General features: G+C 47.0%; 1 protein-coding gene across 1 annotated transcript in view; it reads right to left on the minus strand.

Moving 5' to 3' along the window:
- LOC6598986 (ubiquitin-conjugating enzyme E2 D2) overlaps positions 1 to 26,769 on the minus strand; it is a 174,360-nt gene that overhangs the window by 98,237 nt on the left and 49,354 nt on the right. The gene's annotated exons all lie outside the window — the stretch shown is intronic.

Raw genomic sequence — 26,769 nt, forward strand, 5'->3', positions numbered from 1 at the left:
CTTTCGTTCTCTGGGTGCTCTTCTCAATCGGTTCTAAAAGAGCACAAGCCATGGGATATAGGAATTTTCTTTCCGGAGCCATCTTAAGGACTACCCTGCAGATTTGACAAATGTCCGGCCCGTAGAGCATGCCTGATATGATGACATTTATCAATCCGAGTACTTTCACTCGCATTTCGGGGGGGATTAGAGCTGAAACTGATCCGATCCGGTGGGATGGTAAGGGCACCGGGCAATAAAATGACTTTTCGCCACGGTTATCAATAACCAGGCATCGATATTTTATGAAAATTGATACGCCACACACACACACACACAGGGCACACCCCCGCGGTGGTAAAAGGGAAAATAAAAATAAATAATAATATCCATTATTACAGTTTATCCCATCCCAAATAGTTTCGGCTGCTCCTGGCCGAGTCCTTCGACGTCGAGTCGATGCCACTCATAAGCGAACTAATCCGTCAAAATTTATTGCCACCGAGATCCAGGGTTTCGGGATGGGATGGGATGGGATGGGATGGTGGGCTGCCAATTGATAACGTGCGTGTGAAATTTATCAAATAAATTGAGGCCATAAATGTCAAAGATGCCCATGATTCATAGACACAGACACCGCCACAGCCACAGACAGGGGATACGTATACGCGGTGGCGGATGACGGTGGCGCGGTCTCCTTATTAGCCAGCTTCCGCCTGGCAAAACAGTCAAGGAGTGCCAGTGCCGTCCCAGAATTGGATTATCTGACAAATTTGAGTGATTTTTTGTGTGTGTGGTTACACTGGCTGTGGCTGTGGGCCCTCTGCCGTTGTGTTCCATTTATTAAAAAGCCATCAAAAAATTAAGCCACAAATTACGATTTGCATTCAGCATTTGGCGAAATCTCTCTGCCATTATCATTCCCCATTCCCCATTGCCCCATTCTCACTCCCACGATTACGCGTAATCAGAAAGCGTAGAGAGCCCCCCGCTTCTGGCTCTGTCTCTGTCTCTGGGTCCGGGTATGGGTCCGGGCCTGGGTCCGGGGTCTGGGTCTGGGGTTCGGGGTCTCCAGTTCCAGTTCAGTTCAGTTCAGCGTGGCCATCATTATTCAGAATTTAGTTTACTCTTTTTCCTGCTCTGCTGGAAGAGGTGAATGCTTTTTCACGCTATTATTAAATTTGGTTATTTCGCTTGATTTTTTTTTTTTTTTTTTTTTTTTTTTTTTTTGCACTGACGAGAGCCGCGGCGAGGGCGTGCTCGTGTAATGACAATGCAGAGCGGGCACGCCCAGACGGAATGGACCCAACGGAGAAAAGCCACCACACTGAGCGAAACTGAGCGAATGGATTCGCTTTCAGATTCGATTCCGCTTAAGGACGTATTAATGCCTGGTCAACACGAGGCACAAACAATCGCCACATCGTCTGCGGTGCGGGGGGGCGGATACGGGGGTACGGGTTACGGGTTACACAGGCAATCGTCGGCAAAACTAAAAACCATTTCGTTTCAAAAACTTTGACATAATAAATAGCCCGGCAACGGCATTGCGACGGGGACAGACCAGGACGGACAGGGACGGACCGAGGACTGAGGACTGAGGACTGAGGACTGAGGACTCTTAATAAAAGTCAATTGGCAATCCCACGCCCCCCGCCCCCCGCCACACCATCGGGTTGGGTCCTCTCCTACTATGCGGGGCATTTGAAATTTTAATAAAAAGTCCTTTTATCGCACTTAGAAGGCCATTTAGTAAGCTAAATTATACCCGGGTATTATCTGGGCAAACGGAGGATGGAAGACCGTACACCGTAGACCGGAGTCCCCACTCCCCACCCCCCAGTCCTCAGTCCTCAGTCCTTTGTGTCGTTCCCGAAAAATCTCAATCCCAATCCCAATCCCAATACCAGACCAAAACCCAAAATCGTAGTCAAATTGGCCATGTTAAACCGCAGAGCATTTTGGCTCCTGCTTGTTGTTGTTGTTGTTGCTGACCCGACTTATCTCTCAGAGCGGAGTGGAGCAGTGCGGCACCGGCAACGTAAACTTGCCACAAATTGGCCAACGATGCTGCTGCCTCGTTGCTGCCCCTGATGATGTTGTAGTTGCTGCATAAGTCCAATTTATTTTTTTGTTGATTTTTTTTACTTCAAAGCGAAAACAAAAAGCCAGCAAAACCAAATCGAATTAAGCTAAAATCTACATAAGCTTTTTCTCTCTGTGTGTGCAAGTGGCTGTGCGGCTGCACCGTGCCACCAGATGCCAGATGCCGAGGTGGCAAATGACTTGGGAGGATCCCATCCGAACCGATCCAGCCATATTGTGGGTATCATATATGCTGTTAAATTTAATTTCATTTAATATTAGAAGTTGGGATTGTTGGAATTTTATAAAAAAAAAAAAATGAATTTCAGATTTTTATTAATTGATGCCACTATTTCTCTTGTTGTTCAAATAAAATAATGACAATACAAATTAATTATACCCGATACTCAAAATGAGTATTGGGGTATATTAGATTTGTGGTAAAAGTGGATGTGTGTAACGTCCAGAAGGAATCGTTTCCGACCCTATAAAGTATATATATTCTTGATCAGCATCAATAGCCGAGTCGATTGAGCCCTGTCTGTCTGTCCGTCCGTCCGTCTGTCCGTCTGTCCGTCCGTCCGTCTGTCCGTCCCCTTCAGCGCCTAATGCTCAAAGACTATAAGAGCTAGAGCAACGATGTTTTGGATCCAGACTTCTGTGATATGTCACTGCTCCAAAAATATTTCAAAACTTTGCCCCGCCCACTTCCGCCCCCACAAAGGGCGAAAATCTGTGGCATCCACAATTTCGACGATACGAGAAAACTAAAAACGCAGAATCGTAGAAGATGACTAAATCTTCTAAAGTGCAAAATCTGAACCAGATCGTACAATTATTACAGCCAGAATCACGAAAACAATTTCACTCTTTCTCGCTCTGTCTCACTCTAACACACAGGTTTCATAGTCGGTTTTGCCAATTGCCAAATATGAGTTCAAGGATCTCAGAACCTATAAGAGCCAGAGCAACCAAATTTGGTATCCACACTCCTGTGATATCGGACCTTGACCGTTTCGTGTCCAAATTTCGCCACACCCCCTTCCGCCCCCGCAAAGGACGAAAATCTGAGGCAACCACAAATCTCAGAGACTATTAAGGCTAGAGTAACCAAATTTGGAACACACACTCCTTTAAAATGTCACTATAAAACGTATATCTCAGAATTTCGCCCCATCCCCATCCGCCCCCACTAAGGACGAAAATCTGTTGCATCCACAATATTGCAGATTCGAGAAAACTAAAAACGCAGAATCATAGAGAGTGACCATATCTATCAGATTGCTGAATCTGGATCAGATCAGATCATTTTTATAGCCAAAAGGAACAAATCAATTTGCATTGGCTACGCAGCGCCCGACGTCACGCTCAGACTGATTTTCTGTCTCTCTCGCACGCACTCTTTGTCGTGTCGTTAAATATTAGCGGCGTCTGCCGGAGGAGAGCCATACTGACTTAGTATCGGGTATAACTCTAGAGTTGCGGTGTCCGCAGCAACTCACAACGTTCTCCCTCGTTTTAATGTGTATATTTGCACTGACTTTTTTTTTCATAAATATAAAATTTATTTATTTATTTTCATGCTCTATTCTATATTCGATCCTATATTTGAATATATAGTTTACGTTCGAACAGAATAAGACAGAGATCTCTGAGGAAATACTCGACTACTCGGAGGTATCCCGATTGCCAATGAAAATTTCATTCTAATTTTTTCCCAACACCAGAATTCATGGTCCCCCATGGTCCAGGATGCAACAGGAGTTCTTTCTTTCTTTGGTAAATTTTCTAAAGGCATGAACTATGAACACCGCTGTATGTTTTGATATCGATTGGCCCCCTAAATTTATAAAAAATTAATATGTAAAAACCTGCAAGATTTTCCATCGGTTTTCTGCCATGTCTGGTACCACTGTGCTCTGAGCTTCCTGATTGTGCCTCTGCCTCCTCTCCGGTACCCATTTTCTGGGGCATGAATTACATTTCTCTTTGCATTCGCTTTGTTGTTGCTGTGCTGCTGCTGGTTTCCATTTTTATTTCGGTTTTTCCTCGTTTTTTTTTTTTTTTTGTTTTTTTTTTCTAAATGCTAATTTATGGGCATGTGTTGCCATTTGGTTGCCGTTGGGTAATTTTAGTGGCCACCGAAACACACACACACACACACAACATACAGGGGAGGGGAGGGGAGGGGAGGGGTGGGAGAGGGAATCGGGATCCCCGCCGAAACAGAATTCGAAACAGGAAATGCAGCAAGCGAAATAAAAAGTGAAGTAAATTGCATATTTATGAATCTGTCAATTGTTAATACTTTTATGCATTCGGCATTCGGTTCGGCATTTGCCTTCCACAGAACTTCCCAAGTTGTTGCACACACGACCCGCCCCTTTGGCCGCCCCTCAACATATGATTCCATTACCATTTCTGCATTTCTGCATTTCGCCATTCGTTCTGCCTCTCGACTGGCATTCTTGCATGAACTGCACTGTGCCTGGTGCCCGGTGCCCGGTGCCTGGTGCCAGGTTCTGCGGTTCTCTGCCTGACTGACGGAATGACCCCTGTCCAGCCCTCCACAGCCGACTCCCACCCTCTGGACAGACCCACAGACAGACAAAACAAACGCATTATAACGAAATGTTGGCAAAAACACAGCAGAAACAGCTACCAGATAGCCAGAATGTGGGCCAGAATCGACCATGCCATACCCTCTATTTGGGGTGTCATCGAGGGTTGGAGACCACTGCGGTGGGTCCAGTTCGAGCATACCCCTGTACCCCCTACCCTGTACAACAAGCAGAGGAAAACTTACACCTATTTCCTGTAGAGGTCCGTTCGTGCCTACACTGTGAGAACGGTAGAGGGGGAGAGAGAGAGAGAGAGTGAGAGGGAGCCTAAAGGTGTTGGACACTTCCCTTGTCTGTTCGCAAAGATTTCACAGAATTTGTGCCACAACTGGGCATCTGACACGACACGTTCAGACGTGTCCGCACCTGTTTAGCCGTGCTTAATCCAAGAACTGGGCTGAAGTTTTCGTTCAGTGCACGCAATAAACTTAAATCAATAAACAAAACAAAACAAAAGGAAAGAACTTCCACTGTATATACCCCCATCCCCCCTCCCCCTCCCCCCACCACCGACCCCGACTCCGACCCCGACTAGTCGGTTAGGTTCTGTTTCCCATTTCAGGTGAAGGAAGGCATTAAATAAGTCGAAAGGTATAAACACAAACGGCCAAACAAATAGGGCCTGAACGGGGGGGATGGACAGGGGGGACAGGGGGGACTGGGGGACTGGGGGACAGGGGGACTGGTGGCCGGGTAAATGGTAAATGGTTTGGCATTGCTAAGGGAAATGGCAGAGACAGAGGCAACAAAAACAGTCGAAATTCCTTCACAGAACATTTATTTTCGGTTGCTTTTCGTTACACACATTGATTTCTGAGGCGGTGCTCCAAAGAGGGGTGGGGAGGGCACGGACCATGCAATAAACTTCAAAAGGTAAATTGCTGAGCATATTTTGTATCTCTTAGATACCGCAGCAAGCAACTGGCACCCGAAACTGCAGTGCAAGCAACCAGAAACGCACCAGAGAGCCAGATAGCCAGATAGTCAGAGATACAGAGATACAGAGACGACCCAGAGACAAAAACCAGCCACCAGGTCCGTCCAGCGAACAACAGAATCAGCCAAGAAAGGAAAAACCCCCATATGAAGATGCCAGTTTCTCTCCTTAGTTTTTATATTTATGCACGGTTGTTTTTTTTTTTCTTTTTTTCTTATTTTTTTTTCTTTGGATGTCAAAGCCACGGACCGGGACTTGGCACTCGGCAGCCCGAAACAGCTGCTGGACGTGGGTAAATATTGTTTCTCTGTTTTCTCTCCCCCACCAGCCTGGGAATCAGAATTGGATAGGTGATATATGTAGGCGATCCAATAAGATATCAGAGTTATGGCAACAGAGACGGCCAATGGCTTGCTGTTTTGCTTCTTAGAGCCTTTTGGCATCCATCGATATGTGCTACAACAGATTTGTGCCAGGCCAGCCTTGACAACACACAAGAACCTGCTGACTGTCCCTGCTGAACCGATCAAGTTACGGCACTAGCCAAGTCCCGTCTCTAGTTTTTGTTCCACAATATATATTCTATGTGAGCTACGTAGAAAAGATAATGGTCATCAGGAACAGGGCTCTATACCTCTATTGGGATATCCTTCATCTCTGAGCGCGGCCCCGCTGTATGTTCGTGGGCAGCTAAGTCGGTCCCAGAATCCAACAACAATATACACAGTCTTTGGCGAGGCGCCCTAGACGGTCCCAAGAAAGCAAAAACAAAACCCCAGAAGGTCATTAAAACAGGAAGCAGATATAGGGAGTCCTATAGGAATACACTTCAAATAAGACAAGATATAGGGGAAAAAAATGTAGCCTTAAACAGTTCAAACCTCTCTACGAAGAACCGCTGTACAGAGTCGCAGCTTTTCTTATGAAACAGTCCGTATATTAAACTAAAATGACATGAACACACATGATTATTCACTTCATATCCGTAACCAACACCTGGAATGATCATTTTGCGGTAGTTACAGTTACTGACACTGTGCCCCATTCCTCGTTTAATTTGTAACTGTTGGATGTTTCGGTGCAGTTGGATCTTATCTTATCCTGCTTAAGCAAAGAAAGCCAGAAACGTGTCCTTCTCCGGCTGCTACTGTTCCGCTCGTTGACCACCCATAGGTGGGAATCCGCAATGCGGCACCGACGCGGACGCGGACGCAGACGCGGACGCGCTGACGGATAAACTTGGTCGTCGAGCAGGCAGCGGCAGGAGGAAGACAATCTACGACAGCAATTCATTGTGGATACTCATTAGCAGCAGGTAAACACATTTCTGGAACATTGCTTTTAATTAGTAAAACAGACGCCCGGTGTCACGGGTTCAACAAAGTAAACTAAACGGAAGGGCCACCCGGCCACCCGGCCACCCGGCCACCATGCCACCACGACTATGGTCGTCCGTCCGCCTCTGGCCAGTCACCCTGTGCCTTTTTAATTGCAGGAACGTCAAAACATTTACCAAATTAACGCAATCCAAGCCCCCGACTAAATTGTTCAAGTCGAAAAAGCAACCAAAAAAAAAAAAAAAAAAAAAACCGAATGGAGAAAGGGAGCCACAGAACAGAACAGAGCAGAACAGAGAACAGAGCACAGAGAGAAAGCGGAAGAAAGACGCGAAAAAAAGGCTCCCCCACCGAAAAAAAATTAATGCTAAATGTCCGTCAATAGATTGCAGGCACTGTCCGGGGGTGTGTGCTGACCACGAAAGAACCGAAAGGAACGGAACGGAACGGAGAGGAGAACGGAGAACAGAGAACAGAGGTTCAGAGGTTTTATCAGATAAACCTGCTCTAATTTGTGTACACTTTAGTCCACTGAACGGGGACGAATGGTATGGTAACTGGAAGCGATAGTTCCTCCGTTCCTCCCTTCTCCCTGCTCCCCTGGTCGGGAATGCAGCCGTGGCGAGGGGAGTGGAGTGGACGGGCGATGGAAGATGGGCCCCAGCTGGATGGGAATGGGAATGGGAATGGAATACCAAATCACCCTAGTCAAGGAAATGTATTTGGTTCGTTTTTTTTTTTCTTTCTTTCTGTTTTCATTTAATTTCACTTTGAGTCGCAAATCGTTTTTCTTTTTTCGTCAGATATACATACACTTTGGACAGGGACGGTATATGGCATAGATGAGAACTTTACCGATATCTTGGGGGTAAAACATCTAACTATATTATTTTTCATAGGCAAATTCTTGCTTTAGATGATATTTTTGTATTTCCTGCCTATACGCTCTCCAGCGGAACACCAAATGGAGAGTGAGCGAGAAGAAAAAACCGAAATTTTCGGATTTTCGTTAAAGCTGAGCCGCCGTTCATGCAGGGTTCTATTAGGAGTAAATTCCACAGTCTCTTTTCCATTTTCGATTCCCTGGACAGTGCTGGAAAGGGTATTCAATCTTCTTCGACACTATACCTCCTGGCTGTCCCCTTTGCCTTCTATTTGGATTTGACACTCAGCTGTGACTGTGTGTGTGTGCGCTTTTCTTCTTTTTCCGTTGGGTGTCTCTTTTTGTGTGTGTGTGTGTTTTTTTTTCTTTTGGCCAAGTAAAGTGTAATATATTTTTTCGGTGCTTTGCAGCGGACAGATACATTTAAAGTCATTCAGTGCAGATACGACGAGTATGCCAGGCCAGAGGGTGCTCTGGACGGTGAGGGGTGAGACCAGAGGGGGCCAGAGACAGCAACAGCAACAGCAACAGCAACAGCAACGAATTAACTACAAACGACTACACATTAATGCCAACTTAACAACAGAAGCCGTCCAAGCGACGGCCCGAAACGTCCGAGAGAAGGTAAAGGGAAAGGGAAAGGGAAAGGCTGGACAGGGCCGATGGACAGCATAAAATACCAGAAGCTAACGACGACGACGACGACGACGACGATGAACGGATATACGTACGACTGAAGCTGCGGCGGGAGGGGGCGGGGACTTGCAGCGGAGAGTGACAAACGGTGTGGTGGGGGGGAGGAGGGGCGAGGTGGGCACACAAGATACAGATACAAGATACGACCCTGGTCACGGGCATGGCTAAAATACAATATATTATGCGTGCGTTGGCTCTTTTCAGTTTTTCTTTTTCGTTTTCGTTTTTTCGTTTTTCTGCCTTTTTATCTTTGTTCCTTTTGGCCTTTTTCGACTTGGCAACACACCTTGGCAGCCCAGTGCCCCGAAACCCCGAACCCGCGAACCCCTGGGCCAGGCATTCTTCAAAAATTAACATACCACGAAAAACACCCAAGACAAAAGAAGTGTTTTTCCAGGTTGCCGTATGGCTGGATGGATGGATGGTTGGATGGATGGATGGATGGATGCCAGGCGGATGCATGCCCCCATGGAGAACACGTTAAGCCGGGGAATCCGATGACCATGGCAACAGAGCTCTACCATGAAATACGAAGTACAGACCAGACGCAGACCTCAGAGGTTTCCCTCTAGACTAGATCCCTAACCCGATCTGAACAGTCCGGGATGATCTCTGTTCGATCCCAGTTAATCCTCTTGATTGCAGCTCAATCAGCGTTCTAGACTCCTCTTACATTTCGGGGCTTGTTCTGATTTCCCAATTAAAGTTATGGCTCTGATAGAGAGGGAGAGAGAGGGGACACATCCACTCATCCACGCTAGAAATAACAACATGAAGAGCTCCTCGAACAACTGCTTCTGCTCCTGGGTCGTGGTCCTTGGTTCAATTATAGGAAATTGCACAAATCCTTCAAAGTTTTGCCTACCACCGCCACACTGACAAAAGTTCAACGACAAATCTGCTCGACTCAACTCGAGGGGGGAGCTGGTCCGCTACCGTCGTCTTATTAGCGCTCTCTCAACTTGCTCTGACACTAATCCCCTCCTAGATGCAACTTCCCTGCACTTCAGCCCCAGCCCCAACCTCAGCCTCAGCCTCGGCCTCGGCTTCAGCTTCAAGTTGGCTGCACATAAGCCGGAGACGGAGACGGAGCCGGAGACGGGATAAAGCCAGCCCCGGATTCACCAAAAAAAAAAAAGAAGAATGAAACAACAAATAAATAAAAGCAACAAATGTGTGTGTGGGGGGGAGGGGGGATGGGGGCACACAGAGTCGATTCCGATTGCGCTGCCGCAGCAATCCTGTTTTCCATGGAACAGATTAAATTCCAAACTGTTTTGCTCCTGCCTCCTCCGGGTCCCTGGTTCGTCCTGTATCTGGAACTCTGGAACTCTGGGACTCTGGGGCTCTGGCCCCTGGCTAATTCCCGCATGCAATGAAAACAATTTCCACTCTACGCTTATTTTATTTTGTGTTCCTGAGGCTCCGCGGAAGCGCGTTGATTTTATCAAGCTTATTATATGGGTCGTGGCTGCGGTCGCAGTTGCTGTCACAGTTTTTGGGGTGCAACCCTTTCGAGTTCTTAAGCCGCGCGCTGCAACAATCACAAAGGAAGGGACACGGCACCGGGACAACCGCAGTCCAGTGGAAAGCCACACATCAGAGATCGGGGCTCAGCTGCTGCCTGCCATCCTTTTGCCCGCATCCGATGGTCCTGCCTGGTGCCCTGCCCCAAAGTGCAATGCAGCGCGAAATTCCACTCATTTTTTAACAAGTTCTCAACGCTTTTGTTGCACAACAATGCGAAGGTTGCAGGGGACCGCGCTGTCGCACTTCATATCATAAACTTAAGTACGAGGCAGCAACCGGGCCAGCGAGTAGACAGAAGACAGTAGAGAGGGGGCACTACCAGTGGCACTACCAGCTCCTTCCCATTTCATGCGTACTCTTCTGGAAGGTAACCCAAGAGCCAGCATAGTTTCGCCTCTGCTTGCCCCCGATGATGACATTGACAGTCATCAGCCCCGTTCCCGCCCGAATCAGCTGTTGCTACTGTGCTGGACTCGGTCCCCGTCTCGGTTTCGGTCTCCTCAAAGAGCTACCTACAATACCTATGTATGCGGCGGTGTATGGATGGACGTATACCTACGGGTACTTAGAATGTTTTGGCACAATTAAAGCTGCTGGTCGCTTGTTTCACTCAGCTGACGTTGTCGGGTGTCGTCAGTGTCGATGTCATCGTCGCACAATGGGCACAAAGCCGGCAGCACTGGAGCAGGCGGAGAATTGGGGCTCTCCTCCGCCAGAGGGTGCACACTGCACGACGAAGAGTGTGTGAGAGAGAGGGCCATTGTTTGTTGATGCTGGCTAAAATAATAATCAGATCTGATACAGATTCGGCTATCTGGTAGATATGCTCGTCTCCTTTGTGGGGACTTGATTCAGCGTTTCTCTCGATATCTCTAGCCCTCGGATATGGCTCTATCGACCCAGGGCCTACAAAATCTGTACTCCCCATGGCGTGTACATATTTTGGCAGCACTTTCGTTCAAGTTAGTGCCCATGGTGCATTCATTGTCCCATCAGCAGAGTTTTGCTGTCGCTGTCATTATTGTTTGCTTTCTTGCTGGCTGTCGGTTGGTTTTTTGTAACCTTAGAACTTCTCAAGTCGCTGCTGCTGTTGCTTGCCTTTGTAAATGGGCATAATACCGGAAACCCACAACAACAACAACCGACGACTGACGGAGTGACGAAGTGACGGACTGATCAACTGGCTAACCAGCCAACCGAGCAGGCGACCGACTGACACCGACATCAGCAGAGCAGCAGACGACGACTCTTATGGAAACGACAATGACAACAGCTGAGCGGGAGATGGAACCGGAGTTGGTATGGAATATCGTTGCAGGGACAGTGACAGGGCCATGGACAGGGACAGGGACAGGGACAGGGACGGCGGAGGCCTGTAGCTGGAGCTGGAGATGGAGATGGATGTATCTTGGCTGGTATGCGGTTCGAGCAGCTGAGTTCTGCTCTGCTCCGCTCAGTGCGGTGCGGTTCGGTTCGGTTCGCTCCGTTGCCTCTCACTCATTTCATAGCAAAACGCCACAACAAAGATCCAAAAACAAGTAGGAAATTCTGTAGACTCGAGTGTAAGGGCTCTTTGATATCCTCGATTCCTCGATCTACAAAAGACACAAGCAATGAATCGTTGAAAAATGTATCTTTCGGTGTGTACGGTACATGTCGAGCATGCCCTTCGAGCCTCAAGGGTATCCATAAGTAACTTCAAGCCAAAGCCGCAGTTCCAGTCCCAGTCCCCGTAGCACTCCCCGTCCCAGTCCCCGTCCCAATCCCCTGTTTACATGTATGTCTCTGTCTCAGGCTGTATGAAAAACTTGCCGACGGTTCCGGTGAAAATTCACGTTTAACCGAACAATTAATAGAATCTACTCGACAACTGCACAATTTACAACATTTTGTTCTGTCCGTCCGTCTGTCCGTCCGTCCGTCTGTCCGTCCGTCCGTCCGTCCGTGCGTCCGTCCGTCGGTCGAGTTCTCTGTGTGTCTGTCTGTCTGTCCGTCTGTCGGGTTTGTTTGTTTGCCTGTTGGTTGTCTGAAACTGGCAGCATAATTACCACATATTTTCTGTAAGTGGCACGGTGCGAAGTTCCCCATTTAGTCCAAGTCCAAGAGACCAAGAGAACAAGAGACCAAGAGTTGGGCACTTCCCAGCCAGCCGTTCGTTCCACGGGAAATGAGATTCATTCCTAGCGTTTTTCCCCCATCTCAACACAGCAGCATTCCGAGACCTCTTCTTGGCTGAAAAGGAAGGTATGATCAGCACTCGGATCGCTTCGAGTTGGGAGTTCTCTGGGCCCAATCCCAGTCCCAGTTCCAGTCCCAGTCCCAGTCATAATTGTAGGTAAAAGGCAGCAATGCAATGCGATTTCTTTCCTTTAAGTTCTTTTTAAATGGATGTAATAGTTTTTAACTAAAATTCTAGCTACATCCGCGAAAGTGCAGTGCAATTTTAATTGAATTAAAATAATTAAGAGATAGATCGCTAGATTGGAGAGCAAAGGGAAAGAGACTTCCGAGAGATACCTGGTACTGCCCATTGTCTTTGGTTTGTTGTTAACAATTCGATGCGGTTTGGAGCTTAAATTAATTGGGTTTTCCTCAAGAAGAAGGCTCCGCCATGACCAATTCCGATCGAATATTGGCCGGAATATCCGTCCAGAAAGATCGCCAACTAATTGATGAGGGCCAACTAATTTGTAATTAAAATATGTGTAATCTACCCCCAGCTCCACCCCAGGCCGCCGGATAAGATCTAATTGCCATAATTAATTCCCCCCGATATCGGGGGCCCGGCGACTACTGTTTTGTGTGTTTGGAGTCGCCTCTAGATTTACATAATTTCATCAATTTAGACCGAAGGGGGGGGAGCAGACCAGATCGACCCGATAGAAGCCAACAAATCAAAACAAGTCGGGGGTCGGTCGGGCCAAATAAATTGCAGATCGGTATCGTTTGATGCGTAATTAATAACTGCAGGGGCTCCCAGGGATCCCAGCCCCAAGTCCGATACCAATTATGCAGAGCATCCCAGGTAGTGCCCACCTATTTCAGGGGATCTGTAATGCGAGTGCCGGCACGCTGGGGAAAGAAAGAACTGGAAACCGCAGCCACAGAGCCCAGACAATGGTCGTTTTTCGTTTTCGTGGAACAACAACAAGTTGTGAGTGAGAGGAGGAAAAGTTGCGAGGGGAACCCCAGAGCAATGTCGTGGAAAATCAGCCCCTGAACCCCGAACCTGAACCCGTAGCCGTACCCCTACCCCTGCCCCTACCCGAACTCGAACCCTCTCCTGGATATGCTCTTCAGCCTTCTGTTTGTTGTTATTTTCCTTTCTTTTCTTTTCTTTTCTTCTGTTTTGTTGGCCGCTTACCTTTCCGCGCCGCTTGCACCCATTGTCCGGGGATGAGAGGGGATGAGAGAGGACTCGAGAACAACTTTATTGATAGATTGCGATTCCCCTCGCGAAGGAACAAAAGGCAACAAGTTTACAATTACCTTTTGTCATCGGGGAAATTTGCGTAACAATAAACTTTTGGCTCGCTGATTTATAGATATTTAATAAAGCACTTTCCCAGGCCCCTCGCGATACGCATCTCCGGCCAAAAAGATCGACGGCGACAGGGGCTTATCATTTGCATGATAAAAAACCTACGCGATACTTGAGGGAAGGATTCCACCGAGAGGGACAGAGAGAGAGAGAGTTAAGGATTGGGTGTGGCCCTGGCAATAATAACAAGCTTCCCCGCCTGCACCCTGCACCCTGCACCCCTAAAAGAACCCCGGACCCGCCGCGGGAAACTGCAGCAAGTTTTTCACCAGTTTTCTTTCTTTGATTTTTATTTTTTCTTTTGTTGTTTCGCTAGCGCAAAATTATGACGCAATTTATAGTTTTTGATTCTTTTGTCGGTGAGGGGATTTTTCGGGCCCAGGGCCCAGGCGTAACTAAGATTTATTTCCGGCTTTCTGAAATTTACACCGCACGGAGTCCCAGCTGTAAGTCGCGGGGCAAAGGGGCAAGGGGCAAGGGGCGAGGGGCGGTGCCCAGCGATTTCTAAAGAACAAACTTCTTTTTACAACGTGAGAGTCGTACGGACGGATCAATCTCGCAATGGGGAGAATAATAATAAAAATGTTTATAGCCATGGTAACCGGCTGTAATCCCCGGTCCTCGACTGTCCTCCCAACAAAAGCTTCACAAGTCCTTTCTCTCTCTTTCATTGTTCGGCATCGGAACCGGGATCCGTCATGGAAATAACTTTAATCTATTCCTTACGTTAATTGCATTCTGCATGTCGGTTTTTCCATGACTTTTATGTCTCTCAAATAAAAGTGATTTATCCGAAAACTACTGCACATTCAGATACATTTTCCCATAAACTCTGGGCTTCTGCCCAGATTGATTGACTCTTTCTTTTCCCATTTGGGTAGCGGTTAAGAATGATGCTCGTTGCTGGATTCTGGGACCGACTCAGAGCTCTAGGCCCAGAGATCCCACGGAAGAGGCTATCTTTTGGAGCTTAAAAAGGAAAACTCCTGCCTTTTGGCTTATGCAAATGAGTTGGGGAAATGTGTGTGTTATCTTGTCGCCGCATAAATTGTTGGTCAATAAGCATATGGAGGCACCACAAGGAGATGTAACTCATCTGGGAAATGCTGCTGTTGCGGTCTCTGGTTTCTGACAGACTCCCCCCCGCCCCCTTTCCGGGCGGTGGCTGCCCGAAAATGATGAAACCATATTTCATCTCAATAAAATATGAAATATTACGACTCTATGGCTGAGCAGGAATTTCGGCCTGGTATATCGTTGCAATCATAACTCAGAGCCGCCAGAGAGGCCCGAGAAGGGGCCCGAGGGGTGGCCCAAGGGGAGGCCCAAGGGGAGGCCCAAGGGGAACGCAACTTGTTCGGCATTATGTAATCCAATACCAGAACATAAAGTGCGCGAGATATGGGACGACTCGTTGCGTTGTTGCTATGTTAATATAACGGCATAATTTATGGCTCTTGGCCGATTTCTGTGTCAACGCTGGTCCGCTTATAAATAACAAATTTCGGTTTACGACACCGCTGACCTTCGCTGACCTCCCACCATCCCACCATCCCCACCATCCCCGCCACCCCATCTGCAACCAATTTGTAGTGCTCAAACAGGAGACACATACAGCCCCCCCCTGCCCCCCGGCCCCCCTCGACAGGCACCCGTCTATAGATCATTTGACATCTCTCAAGACAATGGCTGGGCTTTGTTCTTCTGGTCTCCATTCCAAGCTTGATTTGTGGGGCAACGCAATTTCAAAAGAAATGAAGAAAATGTCCAATTCAAATCGGGATCTGGCAGAGCTTCAAATGTGTGCCTTCTTATTAAATGAAATTGTAGATAACCATTTCAAGTCAAGACATAAGAGAGGGCCCAAGAAATCGGATGTAAGCCGAGAAATGCATTCCCTAAACCCCGACCAAAAAGGCCCTGAAATTTAGGAATATTTAACCATGGAAATGTTGCAAGGAAAGTCCATCGGTACTCGCCGGGAAAGCCCATGGGTACACGCAACTCTGTTTCTTTCCCACCTTCGGAGAGTCCTTAAACCAAACGATAAATTTAAATTTTGGACATAACCATGCAAATACTTGATCTAAATAGATTTTCCCTGAAAAATTCCTAATTAAATTTGACGATTCGATAGGAAAAGCACAATTCTAGGGTTTGAAATACATTTTGTTATTTAGTATAGTCTTCCTGAATATCAATAAACTTGCTCCAACGAGATTTACATTTTTGCGGTCCATTCCAGAAGTTAGAATCCCGATTTGTAAACCCATTTCCATATACTTTTGCCTCGATATTACTTTCCAAACCAAATTGGATCCAAAAACCCATTAAAACCCATTGGTTTTCCTTCAATATTTTCTCCTACAAGAAATATGATTCTTGATCCAATTTGTACCTCAAAGTCTGTGCCTTAAAAGGCCTTAAGAACCCAATCCCCTTGGCTCGCTAGAAACCTGCACTAATCCTCTTTTAAAATAAACCAAACGCTGGGGAATATTCCCCTCCATTTTGCAGATTTTTGCTTATGAAAACTAAAACTCGTTCTAAATGGACGAAATATCATAGAAGATGTTGGTGCTCTGCGGCAGGGTCTTCCTCTTTTTTTTTGGAGGACCATCTGTGGGCTTTATATGTTTTTCTTTCCCTCCCAAATCGATTAGTTTTCCCTGGGTATAAATTAAAATCATAAATGAATCTGTGAAATAATTGTTGAAATGCTTTTGGCACACAGCCTTTGATGGCAGTGAAACAGAAAAACCTGTAACCTGTAGTTTTAATTTTCAATTAATTAAAATTTGAGTTCTGTGATGTTTTTGTTGCTGTTTGGCTGCTGTAATAAATATGTTGGCAGCGAATCGAAAATAAATATTGTTTCAATTTATTGTGCTGTCGACCGCAGCAATGCTGCAGCTGGGTTAAAATGCGTTTGCCTGCCACTCAGACCCACTCCCAGGCAGTGCCTGTGTGCCACTGCCACTGCCTCTGGCCCAGTTGCATGCAGCACATGCTGTCGACAGACAGTCAGAGACCCATAGATGGAGAGCGGGAGAGGGGGGGGGGGGGGGGGGGGGGGCGGCGGAGAGGGAGAGGGAGAGACAAACTGCAACATAAATCATCTTCATTTTCATCTCTGCAGCTACAAGTTGCAACGAAGCGTTCGTCGTTCGCCGCTCGCCGGTCGCGTTCGCAGTCCGCGTACTTGCCACATGCTGCCAAATGTTGCCTCCATCTTTCTGCGGCTGCTGCATCGGTTGCAGTTGCAGTTCCAAATATATACCCGTTCCACTGCCGCCGCCGCCGCCACCGCCGCTGCCACCGCCGCTACGCCTACGATTCCCATTCGATTCGATTCCTATTCCTATTCCTATTCCCATTCCCACTCCCACTCTCCCTGCAGTTGCAGTGCCAGTGGCAGTGCCGACACAATGCCTTTGATTTATGGGGCAGCTTCCAATATAATTATGTTGTATCCGAAACACCAGGCACTAGGCACCAGCCACCATGCCACCATGCCACCATGCCACCAGCCACTAGGCATAGAATTTTCAGCTATTTTCGAAACTAAAAAAATCTTTTTGAGAAATTGTCGCTATCCACGCATCGAACGGGCATAGCATAGCATTTCGGTGCCTCCATTCGATTCCATTCCATACCATTCCATTCCATTCTATTTTAATTAAAAGTTTAAGTTGCCAACAAGAAGAAGACCGAGCGTTGGAAAATATAAATTGATTTATGGCATATCACGGCCTCCGTCTCCGTCTCCGGCTCCGTCTCCGGCTTCGCGCTACGGCCATCGGATTGGGTGTTAGAAATATACGAGGACGAGTTTATGGGGAAACTGGGGTAATCTCTCGCTGCACTCGTCCATGACAAGAGTCTTCTATAATTCCCAATCGTTGCTCGAACAGTGCCTGTATCTGTATCTGTATCTGTATCTGATTCGTACCTCCAAAAGATAGAAAATAAAGTGCAATTTCCTTGTCTTAAAGGTGGGTTTTGTTTTTTGTATAATTAATAAATTCTCTTCAAAGAGTGCTTTTCTATCTTCCGCTGGCCTCTCCTCTCCTTCGGCCCCCCCCCCTTCGGCCACAACCCCACTGCCTCTCCATCCTTTCCATCTTTGCCAATCAGTGGCCGTAGGGTAGAGGGGTGGGCAGGGGAACACACACGAGCATAACCTCACATAAATAAATCTGTCAAGTGTTGCGCATAAATATCTCGGCAACATGCGGAGATACCCTTCCAAAAGGTAGTCCCACTCACTGGGGGGACCCCCCCATCACCATATGCACACATATATTCCCGATCTGGAGAACAGATCCTTTAACCATCAGAGGATTCCAGAGAGCATATAGATACCATATCGTATCAGATGAAAGATCCCTCTGAAAGTGTATCAAAAGCCTCGACGCCGACCTGCGAGGCCTGCCTCCTCCTTTATTATGCTCTGTTGTTGCCCCAGGATGTGGCTGTTGCTCTGTGGAACTTCTTGAGGTTGCTGCCGTTGCCGTTGCCGTTGCTGCTGCCGTTGCTGCTGCTTTAATTAAATGCTGCAATCAAGTGCGTAGCGCGATATTTCCAATGAAAAATTACGAAAAACGTGGCAAAGGCCAGGCAAAGACGTTGCAACCAACCGAGGGGACCAGTAAGTGAAAAATGGATGAAGAGGGAAGGACGTGGAGTGGAGTGGAGTGGAGTGGAGTGGAGCAGCCATTTGGCCCGCGGGCCATGCCTCATGTTTGTGCATTGGGAAAATTGTGTCCGTTGCACACATTTGTTGACTTTGCCACTTGCCTGCGTGTCCGTCCCAGTGTCCATCCCTCCATCCGTCCATCCCTCCATCCGTCCGTTCGTTCGTTCCCTCTGTCCGTTGTCAAAGTGCCGTTTGCTGCTGCCTGGCCCTACCGAAAGACCCGGCTGAATTAAATTCATAATTAATGCGTTGCATGCACGCACACACACACACACACACACCGACACACACCGACACACATGCAGTCGCACACAATGTTGCACGGACACGTAGCTGCTACCGTTGTAGCCGTAGCCTGCCTCTCTTTGTTGCCTGACACGTTTATTAAAACTGATTTTTTTCGGTATACACTCTCTCCGCCGGGGCAGTGCACTTCGGACACCACGTATGTTGCTCTCGGATTGAAGGATAGTTCCAGGGATACCCCCCTAGGGGCTGGGCAACCCATTATCTTGTCCCGTACTGGCATTGTTCTCGCAGTTAATTGTATTGCCAACTATATGGTTTGCTGGTAGAAGGCCTCTAGAACAACAATTTTGAAACAAAAATATATGCAATTACAAAACAATAGAATGACTGATCAAAAGATACATTTTTCGCAACGGTTTTTTTTCGTATTTCGCTTAAGCGCTTATTTTTTATAACAATATTTTTGAAGCAAAATTTTATTTTATTTTTAATATTTTTATTTTATTATTTAGTTTTTATTTACTTTTTATTTATTTTATTTTATTTTATTATATATTTATTATTTATATATATTTATATTTATTATTATATTTATTTATTTATATTATTTATTTTTTTTATATTTTTTTGTATTATATTAATCAAAAAGATACCAAAAGTTTCCTTATTTTCTACAAAAAATCTCCCCAAAAGTAAGGGAAACATCTCTTCGGTGCTTGGGTCTGCTCGGAAATTTCGGAATATTTTTTTTTGTTGTTTTTTTTGTTTGGTTTAATTTGTTGTTGTTCACTTTTTGTTAGCATATTTCAGGCCTTCTCCATCTTCTGTGGCTGTTGGCTGTTGGCGTTTTGTGTGATTGTTTTTGGTATGGTCCGGATTTGGGGCTGGGGCTGGGTCTGGGACTGGGACTGGGACTGGGGTTGGGGCTCTCTCCTGCCCTGCCGGCTCCTTCACTCCTTCGCATCCATTTTTCGCATTTTTATAACGAATTTTGATTTTATGCCAAAAGCACGCAATTAGAATTTATTTCTTGTTCGTTTTGCTGCTGCTGTTTCTGTTGCTGGTATTTATCCATTATGCGTGTTTTGCCTTCTTGCAACGGCACGCAATTTTGTTTGAAGCACAACACAGCAACACGGAAAAAGAAGAGGTGGACGGACGGACGGATGGGCGGACGGACGGATGGATGGATGGATGGATGGATGGACGGAGGAATGGATGGTTTGTTGCTTTTGGGGGAGAGAAATGACGGAGCGTTTCCCTGCATGGGAACGGCACAGAAACAATGTACAGTCGTCCCCCTACCCCAACCAGAAGGGGGGGGGGGCAAAGCGAAGAACGCGGACGGACGGAGGGACGGCCAGACGGACGGAGAATGTCACCGATTAGGTGTAATTTGTATTTAATGACTCATTAAGGCAATTTCAGTGTCAATCATTTTAATTTGAATGGCGCTTATCGGTAGGTGCCATCAGGTGACGAAATTAATCAACTTCCATATCAAAAATGTGTCAGCATAACGATCTTCCGATAAACCAGCAGATCTTCTGCCCAAAAAAGGGGCATGGCCCCTGCCGAAAAGCAAGACTCTTCGCCAAAGACTGTGCATTTCGTTGCTGGACTCTGGGACCGACTCAGCCGAGACCAGGGCTAACCCAAGAGAGAATTTCAAGAACCAGTAGGGCTGTCGACCTGCCCAACAGGAAGATCTCAGAGGAGCTCTACCCCAGAGACCTGGACAGATAATTGAACCAAATAGTATCCCTTTTTGAAGTTATTGGTCTTTATTAGTGTGAAATGTTCACGTATCGTGACCTCAAACAAGGGCCAATAGCGGCCAGAATCACAGCCACAAACAGGTGGAATAACAACTTGAGATTATACTGCCGATTCAGAGTGCGGCATAGCTCACGGAACTGTGCCATGGGCGACACCTGTCCGGCCTCCAAGGGAGGAGCGTTGTTCTCCGGTTGATCGTGGAACTGGTTCACTGTCGGATAGAGCGTGCTCCTGAGGGTTGTGGTTCTGTGCTACCTCCACCAGGAGCCGCCGCGCCAGATGAGAGCCGTGATGTCGCCAGCGTCCTTTCTGGAGGCCAAGAACACGCCGAACACGGAAATGCACGCCGTGGATCTTCAGCTAATGGGCTACGTGTTCGATGCGATCTTCAGCTGCATTGAGCTCTACTTCGGGGTCTTCCACACCCTGTGGGACCGGACCATGGCCCTGTACGGGAATGTGGGCACATACCGCCGGATGTTCCTGCTCTCCAACCCAAGTATAATTATAGCCAATGCACACGCTTTTGGTCATCGAAAATTGGTAGCCCCGACTGAATGTGGATGTGTTTAATTAGAGATTGCATTGGCCAGATGATTTATTCATAGAATCAGCACTCCAATCCCAACCTTTCCGACTTTATTAATTGCCTTCGTAATGTATTTTTGTTTTTTTTTCTGTGTTGGGCCTGTTCTGGGGCTTTGTTTCATTTATATTTCTGGTGCGCTTTCGGGCTTTTCCTCGTCGTGGAAAAAGGTGTGCAATTATTTATTTGCATAGAGAAGAACTTCGAAACGGGAAAATGGCACGTAAAAATGTATTTAATTATAATTATTGCGCTTCTATTTGCCACCAGCCAGCATTCTCCTCCCTGTGCCTCGACTGGGCCTGGGCCTGGGCCTGGACTGGCGGCCTGGACTGTGCCATGGCTGGTTATTTCTTTCGTTTTATTGCCGGCCGCCAGTCGGGAAAATTATAGTAAATATAAATAATAAAACAAAGTGCTGTTGGGGCCGCTGCCGCTGCGTGGAGGCCGGGGGGCCGGGGGGCCGTGGGGCAGGCGAATGATAAAGTGCATTAAAATGCACGCAAAGGAGGAGGCGGCCGGCCACGCCCAAAAAAACCGCAATTAAATTGCAGGGCACGCAACAGGACGCACGAGTCGATAAATTGTTTTCTTTTTTCTTTCTTTTTTTTTTTTGTTTTTTTTGTATATTTTTGCAAGAGTTTTTCTATAGCCAGCGTCCCTAGGCCCGACTCCATTCAGTTCCGAGTCCAGTTCCGAGTGGAGGACACTGGGTAGCCGCTTATTATCGCAGCTAAATTATGCAGAAGCCCCACAGAACACAGAACACCGAAGGACAGAAGGACAGCAGGACACAGCAGGACACAGCAGGACAGAAGGAGAGCAGAACAGAGGTGCTCTTTTCTCTGTTCAACATTTGAAGGCGGTCGAAAGTCGTAAACTTTCCGTAAACTCTGGAAAAGCGACTGGGAAATGGCCTTTTCTTAATGACTGCCAGATGGGGGACACTGTACCACAGGACCTGACGAATGAGGAGCTTGCAGTGCCCGTAGAGGGTACTGTACGATTCATTCAGATCGTGGACCAATCCCATTATAATGCTTATCCGTGTCGCAAATTAATTGAGGTCTTTTAATGGACTATCCCTTGGGGGAAACACCTCTAAAAGATGCAGCGGCAGCATCAGCGATCCCCATTTATGGATATTACTACATACTATTTTGAGCACAATCAAGAGCATCGATGTTCACGTTTTATGGCCCATTTAGAACAGCGAATAGACGCAAAGAGAAAAGGCCGATTTCCATGGCAGATACAGATACCAGCGTACCCAAAGTAGTTTACTCTTTTAATAGGTCAGCTCTTGATCTTGTCTCGGCGATGACGATGGCGACGGCGGAGAAAGGCAGGCCAGGCGAAATATTCGTAACAAATGGTGTACTACTACCTTCTGTCCATTGTCCATTGTCCCCCATGTTAGTATGTATCCATCCGTACACATACATATATAGTCTGTATGTGGAGATCTCTGTCCCGACACCCGCTGGGCCAACACGTACCCCAAATGGAACAGTAGCTGCAACAGATGATGGGGCGCAGAGGCAGAGGCAGAGGCACAGCGGCAGCGGTAGAGAGTCTTCCAGGTCCAGGTCCAGGTTCAAGTCTGTCCGATCAGTCCCCCCCCCCCCCCCCCCCCCCCCCCCTCCCCATCCACGGGCACAGGCACAGGCACATCCTCATCCTCGGGCCCCATCTGCAACTCCGACTCCGACTCCATTCAGCGCATGTCATGTCTCGTATCTTTTGTGCTAATCGTAAATAACTGTCGAAATTTTTTGCTACTGTATGTGATTTGCACATGGCAGGAGGATGAAAAGGAGTTGCGAAGTCGCTGTTTCCCCACAAAAACCCCCCTCTCCACCCCTCTCCACCCCACCCATACCTTATGCCTTATGCCCTGGGGCCCGATGCTGGGGCAGAGTTGCTTTTTGGATGCTGTTCGCTGCCGCTGCGCCTTAAATGCGATCCTCTCTGGCCGATGTCGTTGTTTCTGTTGCTGTTGCTGTGCCTCTGCGGCTCTGTGGTTGTTATATCTGACGCTGCCAATCGTTGCGGCTGCACAGTGGCTGAGCCCGCGAGTTTTTTGATCAAAAATCAAAGTATTTCGATGGTTCGTTTTGGCCTTAAACTTTCAATTGCCTTTGACTTCAATTTGTCTTCAGATTTCAAAAAAGCCACGAGAGGGATATTTTGAAAGGAAAATGTTTTCACCTACATTCTGCCATTAATATGAAAATATTTGATTTCAATATATTTCATAAATACAAGATATATTTTTCATATTTAAATTTAATTAATTTTCATTTGCATCATGTTATATTTTCATGATTTGAATATTTTTCATAAAAAAAAATCTATTTTCTATTTAGATGAAATGTATTTACCAAAAATTGAATAAAAGTACTATTTTTATTTGTAAGTATTTTATGTATCGATTAAAAGACTTTTTCTATTTTTTAGCTAAATTAATTTTCATTTACATCATTTTATATTTTCATGATTAATGAAAAAAAAGGTTTTTCCTTTTTTATTTATTTATCTTGTTTATGTTTAGATGAAAAATATTTACCACAAACTAAATCCATGTATTTTATTTATTGTAAAGTATTTTATGTTCCGATTAAAGGACCTTTTTCTTACCTGAAAATAAATAAAAGATTTAAATTAAATAAATTTTCATTTACATCATTTCATAAATAATAAAATAAAAACAATAAAAAAAATAAAGTAAAAACAGAATAAAAAATATTTAGATGTTTTTCTATTTACATATATTTACCACAAATTTAATAAATGTATTATATTTATTTTATGTTTTTTTGTACTTAAAAACCGAACATTTAATATATGTATTTAATTGTCGATTTTGGATTGAAGAAGTTGCAACTATACCAAAACAGAGAAACAGAACGAATTTAAGACCAACAATGCCCCACTTTTCCTGCGAACGAATGGAGATTATATCGTGGAGATCTCTGCCGTGCAACACATGCCTCTAAGCCTCTGCATATATTTCTGACAGTGTCTTTCATCGACCTAATCCACTGTGATTCAGTTAGATGCGGGAAATGGGAATGGGGAATGGGCAATGGGGGAATGGGGAGTGGGGAAATGGGGGAATGGGGAATGGGCTGACTGGCTGTTCGGATGGTTGGGCTGTTGGTTGGATAGCTGGATGGCTGTTAAGGCCTCTTTATATGCGCACCTTAAAAAACAACAACAAGATGCTTAATGCTTTTTGTCTTTTTTTTCGCGTTGCCTCGTGAACGGGGCACACTTATTGCCACGCAGTCGAAGATACACACACACACACAGGCCCAGATACAGATGCAGAGGCAGAGATACAGATACATGGGGCATAGGCTCGAAACCGGAGTTGGAGTTGAAGCTTGGAGCTTGGCCTGGGTCCGACTCTGACTCTGGCACTGGCACTGGGGCTGGCACTGGGGCTGGCTCTGGGGCTGGGGTTTGAGTATTTTTTTTTTTGCTGTTGTTTGAGGCACAGCCAGAGCCGGAGTTGGAGCTGAAGCTGAAGCTGAAGCTGGAGTCGGAGGTGGAGGCACGACGAGAGTTGAGTAAAAAACATGTTTGGATTTAATTCTTTTTATTTATTTTCACCGTCGTCGCTGGCTTTTTTCCATGTTGCTTTCTTTCTTTGCTTTTTGGACATGTATCTGCGAGATACTTTTTGTTGTTGCTGCTGCTGCTGCTGCTGCTGCCTTTGCTGCTTGTGTGCCATGATGATGACGCTGACAAAGGTCTCCCCGCCCCCAGCCGCAGCCCCAGCCCCAGCTCCAGCCACAGCCTGAGCCTCAGCCTCAGCCTCAGCCCCGTTGCCGTTGCCGTTGCCATACGCGATTTTAATGAAGCACTTAAAAAGCATAAATGAAAATAAAACCCAACAAAGGCAGGCAGACAGAGCAGAAGATAGCCTCAGTGCCGGTCCTCACAGACCCTGCCGCAGTCCGGGCCGATCCGCACAACGACAATTGATGTGGATGGAGCCTGTGCCCGTGCCCGTGCCCGTGCCTGTGCCCGAGAGTCAGGCAGGGTCCGTCTCCGTCTCTGGGTCTGGGGTCTGGGTCCATGGGCCTGCGCCTGCAGTTGATGTGCGGCCGTCCCAGCAGCCTCAATCCATCTACAGATACATTACTTTTTACTGTCGAAGTTTGTCCCTCAGATGCGTAGATACACCACGCAAGTATCTCGGGGCTGGCCTGCCTGGGCTGCGCCTCAAATTAATTCTAATCTAGCAAATTACGGCGGACCATTTATGCAGTCATAAAAATTAAAGACGCCGCTCTCTCTCTCTCTCCCTCTCTCTCTGTCTTCCCCTCTTTGGCCGATAACAGAGTGCGTGTGCGTTCATTATGCGGCCCGGCGACGGGGGAACCCATAGTTACACATCTCGCAGATACGCAGATACGCAGATACTCTACCCGTCCCCCATCCATCCCCATCCGCCCCCCCAAAACAGTAGCCAATAAAACGACAAACATTAAAAACATTAACAGTCGCATTACCAATGGACAGGGGGCACGGGTCCGGCCCCGGGATTGATAGAGTCGCCATTGCGAGTCGCCAATTGTCATTGTCGTTGAATAATTAAGCAGGGGCACGACACTCTCATCCTGGCGGGCCCCCGTCCCTAATCCGGGGCCAATTCATTGCTAAATTATTCCAACAAATGGAGCCCCGCTTGGCGGCCGCTCCTCTCCCTAATCAAATTGATTGCCGAATGATGCTTCGATGCCTCCTCCCAGCTTCGATATCTATTTATTTATGCCTATCAAAATGCACGTACGACCCATCGGTGACCTCAAATATGAAGTTCAGATGCCTCGCAGATCGATGATTGAGCTGTTACGAGTCTGTAGAGAGTATTAGGCATACATATATCCTTCTCTGGGATCCAGTTCTGTTGATTCGGTAGGGTACGGATACGGATACGGGTACGGGTACTGTCCCCATGCCTTGAACCAATAGAGTTGATCTTTCTCCACAGCATTCTGTGGAACTATCGTTAGGGGCGTCTGATCTGCTATTCATTGCCATTTTGGCACATCTACTACCATTCATTTGCACTAGAGGTTCATCTCTATTAAGATATATGTAGGGTTTAGCTTCCATTCCGTGCTAACCGGGAAGAGCAACCTTCTGAGATAGAACTCCTATCATCTCTCGTGTACCAGTCTTTGCCACCACTTACGCATCCGTTTGTCCACACAATTCGTTTGCCGAACACCCCACTAAATACTCGAGTGCCCCTACCGCCTACCTTACGCCGAATCTTGTTTGTTTTGCAGTTTCATTCGCTGCCTTGGTTGGTGAGCGGGAGGGGGAGCGGGAGGGGGAGGGGCAGTGGAGCCTCTGTGGGTCGCTGCTCTGCATCGGGGTCGGGGTCTGGGGCATTGAGTAAATGAACACTGCGTTGGGCTCTGCCTCTGCCCCTGCCTCTCCACTCCACGGCTCTGCGCCTACCTCTGCCAATGCACTTTCCGTCTCTGTCCCTCTCGCACTCACTCACTCACTCACTCACTGTGTAATTGTAGGTGGGTGAGAGCGAGAGGGTGTTGCAATTCTGTGCAGTTTTGCGAGTAGTTGCGGGTTCATTGCACGTACACGCACACACACACACACACACACACACACACACTAGCATAGTCTCGTTCACAGAGAGCTCCCAAAACGGACAGCGACGAAACGACCCACCCACCGTCGGGCCGACTGTCGTTCGGTCGGTCGGTCGGTCGGTCGGTCGGTTGCGTGTCGCCGCCTGATGTTTAGAGACCCGGCATCGGCATCGGCATCGGGGCATCGGTCTCCTCGCCTCTCCTCTCCACTCCT

This window comes from Drosophila persimilis, unplaced genomic scaffold (genome assembly GCF_003286085.1).
Source record: "Drosophila persimilis strain 14011-0111.01,24,50 unplaced genomic scaffold, DperRS2 tig00000700-arrow-arrow-pilon, whole genome shotgun sequence".
Lineage (NCBI taxonomy): Eukaryota > Metazoa > Arthropoda > Insecta > Diptera > Drosophilidae > Drosophila > Drosophila persimilis.